General features: G+C 39.1%; 1 long non-coding RNA gene across 1 annotated transcript; it reads left to right on the forward strand.

The window, feature by feature from the left end:
• Positions 1 to 10,910: 10,910 nt before the first annotated feature.
• LOC127143418 (uncharacterized) lies at positions 10,911 to 16,231 on the forward strand. The gene is made up of 3 exons (XR_007814797.1): positions 10,911 to 11,136; positions 15,025 to 15,067; positions 15,361 to 16,231. It is a non-coding gene; the product is annotated as an uncharacterized LOC127143418 (long non-coding RNA).
• Positions 16,232 to 16,492: the final 261 nt, after the last annotated feature.

The raw sequence follows: 16,492 nt of genomic DNA on the forward strand, positions 1-16,492 counted from the left end.
TTATCACAAAGTTTTTTAAAAAAGTCATGCATTTGCCAAAACATGAACTGCAACATTTTAATATATTAATTTTTGTTTTTTTATGTAGAAGTCCAATTCACTTTTGTTTTTTACTGTAAATCTTTCATCTTTTTACATGATATTATACCAACTGGAGAGAAAAAATAAATAAATGACTTTGAATAATCCAAAATCATTTGGCTGCTCTCTTCACCATAAAGGTCCTTTCTATTCCTAAAAAATAAACAGGTGCATAGGAAAATGTATGCAGAAGAAAAAGGCAAATACCTGCATACTCTCAGAAGTGAGGTTATTAGGTAATAGACAATATTGATAATAAACTTGGTGGTGACAGTGTGCAGGACTTAAGCCTTTTCTTTGATATAAAATACATTAAAATGTTTCACTGCGAGTTGGGAAATTCCCATGTTACAGTGCTAATAGGAATAAGTACGTAAGATGTTCCATGACTAACCTTGTTGGAGACAGCTGATACCTTCAATACCTTCATAATATCGTATCAAGAACTTTAATCTGTAAAACTGAACCAAGGCTGTAAGATTATACCAGGAAGCTATACAGAGCTACAATGGAAACAGAGGCATCTCACATCTAACATAGCACAGATAACTTATATATACTGCCTTTCAATTAGGTATAATCCACAGTTTGCAAAACTTGTTAAAACAAATGATGATGCAACATGTAGTGCTGCCATGCTGCTGAATTCTTATGGCAGGAATTTACAAGCCAATTAGATCAAAATGTCTCATCCTCCAAGACTTAAATGAAGTGTAGCAAGACACTTCAGGTAGAGACTTCAGGGACTAGAGGTGTAAGTAAACAGCTGAAGCTCAGCCTTTATGTATGCATATCTGTGTGCACATACAACGCCCCTGTTTGCATGGGTAGTGTATGTGTTTGCTCATTTGCATGCATCTATAAACAAGCTGGAGTCAGACAAAGTTCAAGTGGACATACTGTGCAGTATTTCCAACCACTGAGGTAAAAGCAACAGAAATGTTAAATCATAGTGGAACATCCAACCCGCCCTTCTCATCTGACATAAAGACTCATCTGTGTCTCTACTCAGGAATATGGAATATGTTGTGTGTGCTTAGAGAGTTCAGTGAGCTGTTTGTTGGCGGTTTCGTGTGTGTTTGCATGTACGCATCTCTCACCGACATGACAATTGTTTTCAATATTGAAATAAGGGGCCCCTCAAAGGGTTAATCCTTGTATTTCTTTGTGTGTTTGTGTGTTGACGCTAGTATGAGCATGGAGGAGAAAAGCAACAGAGCGGATAAGTGAGTGAGGAGAGGAGTGAGAGAGTATAAACGGAGTAAACATTTAGTGTCTGCTCACATACATGTGTGAAGGACACTTGGATAAGAAAATAGGAATAAAGTAAAACATGATATTCAGGTCATCTGTCACAGCTCACTTAGACTGCATGACAATGAGCCAGAAGAAATCAATGATTGGACCTGTCATTTGTCAATGAATACCATAATGGTACTTAGTTCAGTGGTATTATGTTTAACTCTGTCTGTCACCCTGTCTTTCACACTATGTGCCCTGATGAGTGGCTGATATTAGTCATAATCATAACACTGACATATCTCCACGTCACTTTCTGTAAATGGATAGAACAACTCTTTCTCCTGCACCACAGTGCTGTTTTCCTCCTGTTTTAGTGTGCTGTGTACTTTCAGCTCTTTTATTAAGTGTGTGGCCATAGAGTATACTGTATGAGCATTAGTGGACATGCGTATAGTACATGAGTTCAGAGGCATGTGCTTGTTCTTAAAGGGACAGGTTTTTGAAGATTTATGTCTTCGGTTAAAACTACTTTTTTTTAAACAGATGAATGCAGAAAAAAAACAAAAACTAGAGAGGTGAAAAATTATTGAGAGAAGGTTTAACACAATGTCAGTTTTGGTGTTTTCACCAGTCTTATCCTTTAAAGTCATACCACATCATCACCTGAGCACTTGGGCTGAGAAGGTAAACATTTTGGACCACTGAAATGACTGGTTTAATTAATGTTTTTTTTTTTTGAAAAAGATCACAGCAAAAAAGGGCAGGGGAGCTGGCCTGTGAACACCACTATATGTGCATACGCAGATATACAAGCTTTAGTTCAACTGCTCGTGCATATCCACTTCTGAGCCAGTGGAAAACCACGGGTTAATATCACTGCATTCATTCACATGTGTATTCTCGCATGTGTGTGTGATGAGAAGCCTGACAAAATGAAAGGCAGCGAGCTGAACAGAGTTCAGTACAGGCGAGACCCCTAGCCCTAATCAGGTTACATGATTAATGAGGGAGGGAAATGGGCTCATGTTGTATTAAGAAAATGTGTGTTTGAACCCAAAGCGGCGGGTATCAGCAGCCTAATGCATCAGCCATCGACTGGACACCTGAGATCCACGGTCTGCTGCGCTGTTAGCCCGGTCCCAGCGGAGAGACGCTGCATCGATTCTCCTAAAACTCCCTCTCATTCACTTTCTTCCTGTTTCTGTTTTTTCTCCTGTTCTCTTGTCTGTCTCTCGTTTTTACCCTTCATGTCCTTCTATGCCTTTCGTGCATTTCTTTCACACCTCCTTTGTTTCATTTAATTACCACTTTCCTGCCTCTCTTTTTGGATCCTTAATCTGTCTTGCTCCTCTTTCCTTACCTCCTTTCACCACTACACTAACAGCCTCACTGGGTTTGCACACACTGCACAATAGCATCAGTGTTTTCTATGTCTGTTTTTTTGCCTCTGTGTGATTTAGGTTCATTTCTGGCATTGGAGCGATGGCCAACACTCAGCCCTCGCAACCCAAACACTGAACAGTCATTTAATCTCTGTGACTTGCCGCACCACAGGCTTGTCTGATATATTAGCTTGCGCTGCCTCATCCAATAAAGACTGTGTCCACTCAGTAAGTGTGTAAAACATACTGTGGTAGCAAGAACACCAGCTTTCTATGACAAGACAAAAGTTTATTCATTATTCATGTCTCCATGTTTCCACAAAAAAAAAAAAATGTTGGACAGTTTTTGTGTCAAAACAAGATTTACTCTGTAAGCAGCACAACTGTTCTACCGCAGCAAATAACACAGTGACAGTTACATTTTGATTCAGCTTTTAGCCCTACTGGGTGAAAGTAGCTGTTGTGTTATTGCTGGGAGCCAATTAGACAGCCTCTGTGGTTCTTTGAAGCTGACTGTATCTTGACACTCTCTGGGGAGGTGAGTTGTTACGTGCACAGTAGTTGTAGCACACACACCGGGGCTGATGAGTGATTAGTCTGGATTCAAACACAAACATGGCTAAACCAGAACTCTACTCATTTTACCCCTAAAACAATATTCACTTTTCTATCTTATTAACAGCAGCAAATTGCAAAGCACTAAATTGTAGCGTTACGTCAGTTTATGTGAGTTGTTTCCTAGCTCAGTTGTGTTAAAGTGGCTGCCGAGTTTAATACCGCGAGGGACAGTGGTGGCGGCTCTGGTAAGGAAAAGGCCAAAGTGTCACAGGGTCCACGGTAGCAAAGAGTGTCAGCATCAGGTGTGTTTCCTCAGAGTGGAAACTAATAGCATTTAGCTATATAAACAGTGAAGAAATATGGATTGAAATGAGGATACAAAGATGTTATGACACAGACAAAGTTGAGTTTTTCCTCCTTGTGGCGTTTCAAAGTTTACTCCCTCGGTCATGTGAATATGCCAGATTTATGAATAATCAGAGTACAGTCTGTGTTTGCTCTCCTCAACTGAACCATCATCTCCAATGAGATAGTTTACTCTGAAAAGTTCAGTTACTGACTCTAACAAAGGAGAAGTATGAGGCGTTCATTAAAACAAAATAACCCCGGGCTCAGAGAATCAAAGCAATAAAGCAGGCTGGATAAATAAATAAATGAATGAAATGAAGATCATGGAATCAAGTCAGAGAAATGGTAAGGAGACCACAAGAAACCCTTGAGATATGGAAACAAACCTGCAATATATAGACAAACGATTAGCGTACCATGTCATCAGTAAAGATGATTCACTTTTGTATCGTTGGAACCTGATGTACACACACGTGTGCACACATGCACATGCACTGCATATGTAAACATACATACAAACATGAGCACACAAGTGCATACAGTACAAACACATGCAGACACACACAGACACAGACACACAGACAGACACACACACACACAGGCTCCCACTATGGATTCTGCAAAGACAGCAAGGAAAATATCTGTGTTTTGAAAGTATTACCAGTCATATTTTCATATTTCTTTCCCCCCACTGTTATAATTTTCTCCCCTGTCAAACAAATCAAAACGCCAAGACCAAACGGAGGCTGAGGGAGCGGCTCAGATTTTCCACTGTCAGGTTCACAAACGCGCTGCTCTTACAAACAGGCTCTGTGCAAGGAGACATGACCTGTGTGTGTTTGTGGATCTGAGCTCTGTGGCTGTGTGTGTGCGTATGTGTGTGTGTGTAAGATGGCCCCATGTTGATTTTCAGGTCAGTGAGAACGGCACAGCTCATTCTGTTTGAACTGTACTTCCGTCATTATGTATGCAAATATCAGTATTACTAAAAAAAAAAAAAAAGGATCCTGAATAAATGAGAAGAAATCTGTTTGAATGGTTTTCTCAATCAAGCCAAATTACAGTGCATAATGTTACTATTTTAATTCTAATCATTTAATCTAATATTATCTAATTACTTGTTGTTGATTAGAAGCTAATATCAACTCAAAGCAAATTCCAAAATTAAGTCGTTAATACAGTTGGTTGACAATACTGACTTTTTTTTTAAAATCATGATTGATGCTCAGTGTAATGCTATGTGAGTGTTTGCATGATGTGGTAGAAATGTAGTTTAGATTTCACGACAAGTGATTGTGTCTGGGCCACAGATGTTTAACCACTTCAATAGTGGACTTCAGTTTTTGTTCTGTGCAGACTTTTTCAGTCTGTTCAGTCTCTGCCAAGGGGACATTTTCATTCACTGAGGTGAGCATGCAATGAATGAAATATTTCATTAGTTGGTTTAAACATATTAAATGAAAAAAAAGTTAATTATTCAATATCTGATGAATATTCTTTTTAAATTCTAAAGATTGTTCTTATTAATAACAGGCAAAATGAAATCCTCTGCATTGTATTGATGTTTTACTCCACATGCCGTCTGCCATGCTAGAAACTAAATACATCATAGCAAAAAAAACTGGGATGATGAAGCAAGAGTCCATTTCATCTCCCAAACAGGATGGCCAGGCGATCCGCTGCCTTCTGGTTACATTTCCCCTCAGAGCGCCATCCGTCATCAGGGGGTCAGGGGTCGGGAGATTCATCAAAACAGTTTGTGCAGCGTGAGGTACACAAAGGAGCCTCTCAGGATTAGAGATGGCCTGCTGTGTTTATGGCTGTCTACATTAAGACCTATCCCATCATCACCCGGGCCTGCTTGGTGTGAACTCATCAACCATTCCAATGGTCTGACATGGCAAACCATCGCGTACACAGCCCTTTCACTGCACTTTCTTTCCCTGCAGCTTCGCACCCACCAGAAGAGGGAAACAGCAATCAGGATTTACTTTAGTTACACTTTTGAGTACTGCTACTTTTCTCTGAGTACTTCTGTTCATTTCCCTCCGCTTGTGTTTCCCTTTTTAGGTATTAACACCTACTGAGGACTCACTAGACAGAGGTGGAGCAATGGTTGAAAAGATTAATGAGATTTGTTATAGTGTATCTGGGTAAATTCTGAAATGACCTAAAAATGAGCACTTTTTACTGAGTTACTGTGAAACTCACATTGTTCCCAGACTCTCTTATGTTTTGAATAAACTTGCAAAGAATTTTTCTTGTCTTTGTTTATAAGATCTCAAAACTCTTTCCACACACAAAAGTCCAAGGATTAGAAATTTACTTTCCTGCAAAACCAATTCTCTTTAGTGTGGTTGAAAAGCACACACAAAATGTGCACAAGCCCACTTATAGTCATCAGTGCTTTCTGCAGTGTATTTCCTGTGTTATCATCAACATTAGCACAGTAGTGATGCTCTTGCCTTATTAGTTTGGCCAGAACATCTGGTCACATGGTACTCATCCACAGACTTTACTTGATGCCTATTGTGTTTGACATGCTTTGATTGCTATACAGCCGGTATGGAAGAGGAACTTGCCTCAAACAACTGAGTGGCCTATTTAGTATGTTATTTTGGTTTTCATATTTTCTTTAATATGATGTCTGTCTGGGCTTGTGAAGCAAATTCTGGAGTGAAAACTATCTCCATGATGAATCAGTGACAAACTGATGTTTGGTTCACATGCTGCTCAGAAGAGAAAAATCTTGCATTGACAAAATGGAGTCCATATATCTCTCTGTGTGTCTCCTTCTCTCTGTGTTCTTGCATAAAAATCGTGCTGGCTCCATTAGCTGGTGTTTGGACACCTGTAGGGGCTCGGGACTCGACAGGCAGGGCTGTCAACGAGGGGCTTTGGTAAATCGAGAGATTATCCAAACAGTGGGACACTAGCTAATAAAAACAAGCCCCCCGTTCACTGCATTAGCGCTGCATTAGCGCAGAGGGTACGAAGAACGGGGACCTGGGGGTCTGAGTGATGCACAGTCCAAAGCTGTTAAAGGGATCTTCTGTAAATTATTAGTGATTTATTACAGGCTGTAGTTATTAGATCAGTTATTGGAGTGTTTCCTTGTTTGAGGAAGGCGAGGAGGCTGTGCAGTGCTAAGACACAGACATTTGTGAGACTGTTTAAACAGAGAAAGCCTCAAAATGTAAAATATAACGAGACAAATATTGCATACTGTAGATTACTTTCCCATATTGAGAAAAAGTGTAATTAACTGAGCTGTGCATGAGCTGATAAATGAGGGTAAAGAGAAATATGCAGAGGGTGTGACAAAACTCGTCAATATTTCTTATGTTTGTAGGATATTGCAGTTCAAAATGTATCTTACTCTTTAAACAACTGACTTCATGCAAAAGTTTGAAAAAGTTGGGTCATACTCTAACTCCATTTCCTGCAAAATAGCAGAAAATGGAGCTTCATCAATTTTATAATTAGAATTATTTTTGCAAACCAGCAGAAACAAAAAAGAAATCTAGTTTAAGTTGCTTTAGATGGGACTTTTGAATCGGAAATAAAGATATGTTAATACTGTATTTTACATGTTTGACATGTTAAATCATATCTCAGTAATAATCCAGGAAAAAAAAACAATGACAGAAGATGACAAAATAATAATTAGGCAGCAGATTGTTTTACAGTTGGCTGAGTTTTCAGCGTGCATGCTGTACATGTGCAGGGCCAGAGAACACAGTAAGCACAGTATACTTTCTGCCGCCGTACAGCAGCCTCGCTCAGGGTGTGTACACCGGTCATGGGCATAAACTTCAATTTCTGGCCATGACATTTATTAACTCCTACAAATACGACAGCTGCTGCTTTTTTCTCTCAAAGCACGGAAAATGAAATCATCTAATTTCCTTCACATAACCTTGGGTTTTTGAGAAGTTTCTCAGGGTGAATTAAGGGAAAGGTTTCAATGCATTAAATCATTTATTTACACAGTAAAATGCCTCCTTTTCCATCAGTGACCAACACAGCGTAGGTGCCTTGACACACTGTAATCCATTTATACAGTCAGTTAATATATGGGCAAGGGGTTAAGGGTTTAATTTAAAGCAAATTAGATTGGCTAAAATAAATCTGCTTCAAGTTTCTGACTAATACATATGCAGAGCTCTCACTGTTCTCATGTTTAACTTTTATACAATTTGAGAGTGTGTGTCATATAAAGAGTCTCAAAAATAAATACATTACATAAATGTATTCATGTATTTATTCAAAGATTTGCAAATAATAACTTTGCATATACTGTATGAGCAGCTTTAATGCCAATAACTGTTAGTGAGACAGCATAACGCCATTAGGGTATAATTGCTGGTCTCTAAGGTGGTAAGGACACTGCTGGCAATAACACTCGAAGAGAGGGAATTTGCCTTTTATTAAAAACTGCTTTGGTGACTGGGAGTAAATTCATTATCTGACTCTATTAGCTCAGCAGAGTGGGAATAAACTATGGAGGAGGTACCACAAAATGCCTCAGGCATATGTGTTTGCGCTTTCTCTGCGTGTGTGTTGCTTTTTTTTGTTTTGTTTTTTTTTTTAATCAGGGCTCATAAACAACAGAGAGTCTCTTTAAATTGACTGCTATCAGTTACCTAGCAGTAGCTTTGCTTTCACTCCAATGTGAAATCGGTTCAAGACTCCTTTTTCAAAAGCAGAGATCGTGACTGCAAGATTGTCCTTTAAGGCAAATCTGTGGTAAGAAAGTGACAGTTGATGCATCTCATGTTTGTCATAAATAACATTTGTTTTAGCCCTAATCCTAATAAAGAAGTTTCAAAACAAGAAAGATGTAAACTTTGAAGACAGAAACATTTAACATAGAGTGGTGGGTGATACAAACACGTGTGTCTACAGTTACATATACCACATGTTCAGACACACACCCTTGCATACAGTGTGGCCCTTAGCGATCATTTATCATGAATACACATACGGTCATTTATATCAGGGGAAACAGGGCAGTCCTCTCGGCTCATCTTCTCCATCCTCCCATCCTGCTTGGATTTACAGCACAGAGCACATCACAGCGCCTGTACATCTACTCATCTAGCCACCACTTTACCCAGCTCTCTGCCTCTACCAGCCTGTTTCTCCTTATAGCCCATAATAATCCCCCAAAAAGCCTCCCCGGGTCTGAGTGTTTCCCAAACTCTCAGAACAGAAACACAATGGCAGCTCAGCGAGAAGCACAGGCAAGCAGAGGAGATCAGTCACTTTGATGAATGCATACACATCTGTGGGAGATTTCCTCTGCAGATAAAATGGACACTTACTGGTTTTTAGTTTTTTCTTTCTTTCAATTTTTCCCCCCACTGCTGCAAGTTATATACATATATCTTAAAGACTGGGTTTGTGAGACTGTATTGTTTGAGGATAATGAAATAACACTAAACATCATGAATATTAGCAAAAAAAACAAGTTAATTTGATACTGAAGTAGTGGTGGAAGTACAGGTTACACTCTCGTCTTGTTTCAGTCTTCCCTCACATCATTTCTCTGATGTGGAAACTGTGTTAAAGGTGCTGACACCTGCACTCACAGTCTGCAGCTTGTAATAACACTGACCTGGGAACTCAAACAGCATGCTGCTGTTACAGTTGAGTTCCAGGTAAATGCTAACAATCTACAGCAAATGTAAACTAAAAGCCGTTTAAGAGAACGCATGTCAGGTCGAGTTGTTTTGTCACAACACCCGGCGCCACGCAAAAGTCACCCAACCATTTAAAAACACAGACAGCACCGTGCAATCCTTATCTCTAAAACCTGTGCCAGCTGAAGCCCTGATACGGTAACATGAAATTGCCACACTTAGTTTAACTTCATCAACATGTCTCCTCTCTGCTACTTATCCCTTATTTTTTTCCTTCACTGTGACTGCGCTGCGGTGTGGAGGCTGGAGGTGAATAATTTGTTGGTGTGGCTGTGACAGGGGAGGCAGGAGCCTGCAGGGGTTTAGGGACCAGACTGTGTGGGCCTATCAGGTTGCAGTATTCACTCAAGGTCTGTCTTGAGTTGTGAGAGAGAGCTCAGAATGAGAAAGAAATCCATGAAATGAAGAAAAATCAGTCTGTGTGTAAGAAGGAGAGAAACAGTAGGAGAAAAATAGAGAAAGAAAAATGTGAAAAATATTTGTATATTATTATTTATCATTAATATTTGAGTGATTAAATCATGAGGAAAGTAAAATAATAATGAGAATATGTACAATAACATATAAATACAAAAAGGGAACAATTTATTTATTTACTGTAATGGAGCTATAGAGTGAAAAAAAAAAGAATGGGGTAACATGAGCCTGTCAAACTAAAGCAGCACTCAAACATAGTGACTCTTTGTGGCTAAAGCAGAAATAAATACTTAACAATCCTTAGATAACGGTGTCTTCTTACTAGTTAAAAATCATCATAATCAAACCATCAGAAATACTTCTGCAATATGAAATAGAGCCCATTGTTTGTATTTTGACTTTTTAAAATTTCTTTATCATAAAGGGAAGCTGCAGATGATTGATACAGTTGAGCTTGAATATTCAGCAGGTAACCTGAAAGGTTCAGGTCAGTGTAGATAAAACTGTAGTTAAGTGTTTACAAAAACTAGTATCGAAGTCTTGGATCGAGGAATGTGCTACTCATTATTATTATATTATTAATTATTATGTGAATAATGTATGGGTGTGTAGCCTGGTGTACTCTGTATACTTCTGCCTTAATTTAATAATAAAACTACTGAAAAAAAAAGCTCCCCTAGGATTACACCCACCATTCAACATATAGTCCTGTCCCCTAGAAATATAAGTGATCACATACAAAAAAACCTATCCACCTATGTTAGAGTGACTGTAAAAATCAATCTGTTTGAATGTTAATTCTATTTAGACATCAAACTTACAAAAGCAAACCTATCACTTGGCCCGTAAACACTCCCCGTAACTTTGGCAGAATGCATGCTGCACCGCCCAACTGACAGAGGACTATTTATCCCTACTGTACCTACTCACCATTTGGTGACATTAACATTGCATCTCTGCTGTAGACGCAGTAGTTTCTGGCTCAGAGACCCGTTGAGCCAGATTTAAAACTTGCTGTTCTGCAGGTCATTTGACCCCAATCCATGGCTGAGTTTCTCTGTTCTAATGTTTTACATTTACAAATAAAGTCCTGAGACTTTAAACTACCTCAAAAGTCAAACATTCAAAAACTGATTTCAACTTTATTTCTTCCTCTTTTTTCGTTTTCAAGGGACAAGACTTTGTGACGCAACCTCTTTCAATGTCGGGGGCCGATCAGGAACAGATGGACAGGGTGATGACCCCACCCCAGCAAGCGAGATCAGCAGTGCAACTGCCACTCAAAATCCCAGCGTGTGGATGTGCGCAAGTGTGGACTTGTATGTTGGAGGAGAGTTGGGGGGGGGTTGTGCAGTGTTATGGCTCTTAGGGTGTTACAGCAAACATGGTCCTCCATGATATGAGTGAGTGACACTACTCCAACATCTGTTCCACGAAAAACGCTCTCTCTTCCTCACTCTCACTTCTCCACTAACGATCTCCCTGACTCGGTCTCTGTCATCCCCTTCCACTCCCCCACCACACACACACACACACACACACACACACACACACACAGTTAGATGATCTTTTCATTTTACAGTAAAGCCAAGAGGAATGGGGAAATTAGATTAGGGCAGAATAAGATACTCCATTTATGATGTGGCTCTTTGCAGGGTTCTCTGCATGGTTGACAGAGGAGGCTGCAGACAGCACTGATGCCTTTACCCTTCTCTTCTCCTTCCTCCCTTGCTCTGTTGCCGTCCCCTCCCCGCCTCGACTCCTCGCTCGACGATCAGGTTTCTCTCTGTCCATCAGTGGGGGGGGGGGAGGTGTTCTGATCAATGGCAGGAAACCAGACGATGGGAAGGGAAGACATGAAACAGATAGGCCTCATAACCTACCTACCTACCAGGATACCGCAATCACTTCTCTCTCCCTCCATCTATTTCTCACTCACCTCTGTGTTCCTATCTGTAATTCACACACACACACACACACACACACACACAGTCTGCTCAGTTGAAACACCGTCCAGACACCACACATACAAACACGCACCTGACCACAAACATTCTGCAAAAACACACACACAGCAGCACTTAGCTTCAGACTCTGATATGCCAACACACACACTCTCTCAAAGCTGCAGACTGCAGAAAGCATCTACAGCTTTCTCTATATGGCTGAATGCACACCTATTTACCTGCCCCTTTTGGGAGACTGGCTAATAATACACAAAATTAGAATATATTTTTCTCCCAGCTCTATGCAAATCTCAAACATATTGCTTTCTGTCTCCAGGGGGCCACATATTCCCACACATGAATATACTTAGGGGTGCATGTGAGAGGCACACAAATGCATACACACACCTCGCCAGAGATATGTGTAATTAGGGCAGACAGAGAGAATAGCTGTCTTGTTTGAGTTTATTAATTTGTGCTATCGCTATTAGCGTTTATCGTCCAGCATTTTATGGTGGACAGCGTCACAGCTCATTCCTCGAGGCACTTATTAGCAGAACGAGTATTTGCCCGGTTATTTAGATCTATCCCTCTGGATCAAATTATGCAGTATTAGATCCTGGCAGAGTTATGAAACTGAGACTGATAATACAATGGAAAAAGGTGGAGACTTCATTATATTGAAAGGCTATGCTAAACATGATCTCACTGCTTCATGTGTCAAAGATTTATTGGATTTTATTTTTTTTTAACAGATATGATGTGCGTGGTGGCTGTTCAGTTTGTTCATGCTTGTATGTGCATGTACATGCATGTGTGTATGGGTACATGCATATAAGTGTGTGTTTCTGATCTGTACGGTGCAGACTACTGAGCTTTCTCGCCACCCCAGCTAACTCTTAACTCCTGTCAAAACACGGAGCTTTAAATTGAATTAAGACTCCATGCTGCAGTCCCTGCTGAGCCCCCCAACCAATGCCTTTAACACCCTACACTGCTCTGGGACACACACACTCACACACAAGAATACACTGTGTATTTACAGACCTTTTACATGCAAGTACATATGCAGAGAGATGCACAGATGTCAACACAAGCACCAAACTCAAGTTTAACACATACTGCACACCTAAATTAATGACAACCAGTGAGACTAAGTATGATTTTTAAAACCAGCTAGAGCACCGAACACACACACACATGGAGCGGGTACTACCAGAGAATATTTTAAGTAGGATGAGGCCAGGCTCAGCCTTGAAACTCTGTAGCTGTTAATTCACTGCAGCTGAAACAGAGACAATGATACCTTTTCAGTGTCCATAATGCTGGGAGGACAGTCTAAGGATTTAAAGAGCTTTGATATTATGTGTGGGTGGCGAGTTGAACCGAAATGTGTGTACTGATGATGTTACCAGCAGGTTCAAAGGTCTGTGACTAAGATGGGAACATAGAACTGTTATTATGCCACAGAAAAAAGAAACAAGCTCGTATCTTCATTTTCAGTTTAAATGTTTCTGGCAATAGGGAATCTTCTTGTTATGAGGATATCTAAAATACAAACAGGCTGTGTATCTGCACTGGGTAATGTTATTTACTGTATATTTTCATTTTATCGTAATATTAGCATTGATATTTGCCACTGCTGTTATGTGGAAAATTAATTTCCAAAAATTTTCTGGAAATGCGCCCTGACTTCAGGGCACATTTTGTTTTAATTACAGAATATATTCTGTAAAAGTTCTGGATACAGAAAATCTACTCACAGACAGCAAAAGACCACTGCTAATATTTAATTACCTGCAGTACATGAAAAAACACCAAAAATGTGAGTCACATGGTTTAAAAACAGCAGAGATAGCCAATAATTCGGCGCCCCACTAAGCTGGTTTGTCTGTGTCTGTGCTTTGTCCTCTGCAATTTAGTTTATGTTGCATAAGTGTCAATGTTCTGCGTTTTATCCGAAGATTACTCTCCAATTTGTTCTGTGTGTTGTTGGCAGTTCAAGTTGCTCTATTAGAAATCATGTTAAAACAATATTGTCTAAGTGAGAGGGTCATTAATCATCAGGCTGACAAGAGCTCTGGACATTGTTGACGAGTAATGAGTGTGTTACTAACCTTTAATACATATGGGCTGCTGTTAGACAGGTGGATAATTAGTACATTGATGATGGTACAAAAATATTCTGTATGCCATTAATTCTGGTGATTATGTGTCATTACTCAAATGAGAGGCACAATAAAAGGCAGGAGTTTTGTTTCATTTTTACAGTTTGAATATTTGTCTTCTCCAACATTTTCAGAGCTTTGTAGCAGCAGCCAGAAAACTATTACTATATTCCAAAATATCTGTATATATGTCTGTGTTTGTTTAAGTACAAAATTCTTATATAATAAGTATTTACACTGTAAGAAATAATTGTAAGAAATTGTTCACAGAAAAACATATGCACACAGTTGTTGGCAAATTAATTTATATTTTAGATATTTTCAGAATGTGAATGTGAGTAATGTGAACAACTTTTAACACAATTAACCAACAGTTAACAGCAAACAACTAGTCACTGGTAAATGTAGTAATTTTTTGAAATCATGAATTTGCTCAGTGTTAAACATTATTGCATAGCACATTATTTATGAAGGTTTGTATTGGCTGCATGAATTTATGAATGAGCTGTTCTAGTCTGGCTCCCACAAATGAGCGTTAAGTGGTGTGTGGGACATAACCTTTGCTTGGGGAATGAGCAAAAGGTTACTGCAGTGTGTGAGTGTGTGTGTGTGTGCGTGTGCATAGTGAGTATTGAGCAAAGGCCACTGCAATGCAACCGAACACCAGCTCTTTGTCTGGGCAGCAGCTCACCACAGACTGCTAACCAGAGTGCCTCATTCCTTTCCAAATGCAATTCTTTAACAGTATATATGATTTTCATTTCAAATGACCATTACCTGCTAAAATTACATGAGTTACACAAATTACATTACTTAATAATGGATAATTAAGTGAATATCATTTGTTTTGTTTTTTTTGAACAGTCTGTAGTTTTAATTCTAGTTATATATTTTTTTCTTGATCCAGACCTAAACAACAATGCTTTTATTCCAATTTAATTATAATATAGCAAGTTCAAAGTAAATTCCATGCTAATGTAAAGCAGAGCTTGTGATGCTAACTGTATTTTATCACTAACAATAAAATTCACAAGTTTAATGAGCTATACTGAGTTCCCAGATTTCTCCCCAGAGACAAAGGAACAACAGGATGTAAAGGTTAAGACCAGAAAATCTCTCACCTGTTTTATACTGCTCTGACTATTTTTTTTTTTTTTTTTTTTTTTTTTTTTTACAGTTCATAAACCACCTGTTGTATGCAGGGAATAAAAACAGCAAAGGTAAAAGATTTATTATTATACACAAGTTTGTAGAGAGTGAAATGCTAATACTAAAAGAAGTAAAACACTGATAGTATGGCTTTTAATTTTCCCACGCTGTAGTCAGGAGTGTGTTACAGTATCTAATGTAAAATGTTTGTGTGTGAGGCTGCTAGTGTGTCCGTGTGTGTGTGTATGCACATGTGTTTTCCATCCCTCCAGAGACATGATAATTGTTTGTTGTGATATTGTAATGAAGCCCTCAGGCCCTCTTAAACTAATCAGCTTCCCTCTCTCTCTCTCTCTCTGTGCAGATAGATCAGTTGTCAGGGCCGTGGGCAGGACGGTGCAGTGAAGCACAGCGTCTGCCTTTTGGCCTTCGCCTTGCGTGACACATTCCCTGCCATTCCTGTCTAACGCGTTAGCATGCAGCCTGCCTATCAATCAGCCACTCAACTCTCTCCCATTCCAAGCTCCAGCTGTTGTTTTTTGTCACCCTGGAAGTGATGATACATGAGCAACATTTTAAAGTAATAAAGCTCAGCAATTCTGCCAACAATTATGCCAGTGGTATGTGAAGGGTTTTATACAAATGTAACATGTCATTTTGAGTTGAGGTTGCAATGTGAAAAGTATCAGCCAACAATCCAAATGGGTTCTGTCATGTCATTCGGCACAGTTATTAAAATATGAAATGGTTTTATGCTATTCTCTGTAATAAGAGGAGTGTTAGTTTCCTTTTTAAAATTCAGAATTGTTTTGTTCCAGGTTCCAATCTGTCTTCCCCAAGAATACATCATTGCCTCCCACATATACCTGAGCCCTCCACTACACCTCTGTGCCACAACAAAAAATCATGCATCTAAGTAATATATGGATCATAGTCAGTGCAGATTTACATACTGGGTTCAGACCCAAAAACAATGAAGAAAAAAAAAAAGAAACTTCAAACATGTTTTCTTTTTTAGACTTTTCCGAAACTTTGTCCTTTCTTGCATTCACCTACTGATTAAATTAAACATTAGTGTTTGAAGTTATAAAAATACTTTTAGTTTGTGTGAATAAATACTGCCCCATAAATTCATGGTCAAACACTGTGCTTAAAAAGTAGTATACCGGGAAAAGATACAAAAGCAACAAATTACTGTTTTTTGAAAGATATGTTACATGCACACTTAAACACATCAGAGACCTGTTAAACATTCCATGCAAGAAAAAAAGAAAAAAAAAAGCATCTATATATTGTATGTATAATTACTGCTTTTAGTACCAGTAATAAAATCAACAAATGTAGCATTGACTTTTTTTTCTGGTATGGATCAATTTATCAATACAAAGTAAATTGTTGAGGACAGGTCAGGGCTGTATGGATTTGGCCAGCAGCTTACGAAGCTTACAAAACAGATTACCCTCCAGAGAATGAAGTGAAAGTTAAACAAAAACAAC

The sequence above is a fragment of the Lates calcarifer genome, linkage group LG16_LG22 (genome assembly GCF_001640805.2).
Source record: "Lates calcarifer isolate ASB-BC8 linkage group LG16_LG22, TLL_Latcal_v3, whole genome shotgun sequence".
Lineage (NCBI taxonomy): Eukaryota > Metazoa > Chordata > Actinopteri > Centropomidae > Lates > Lates calcarifer.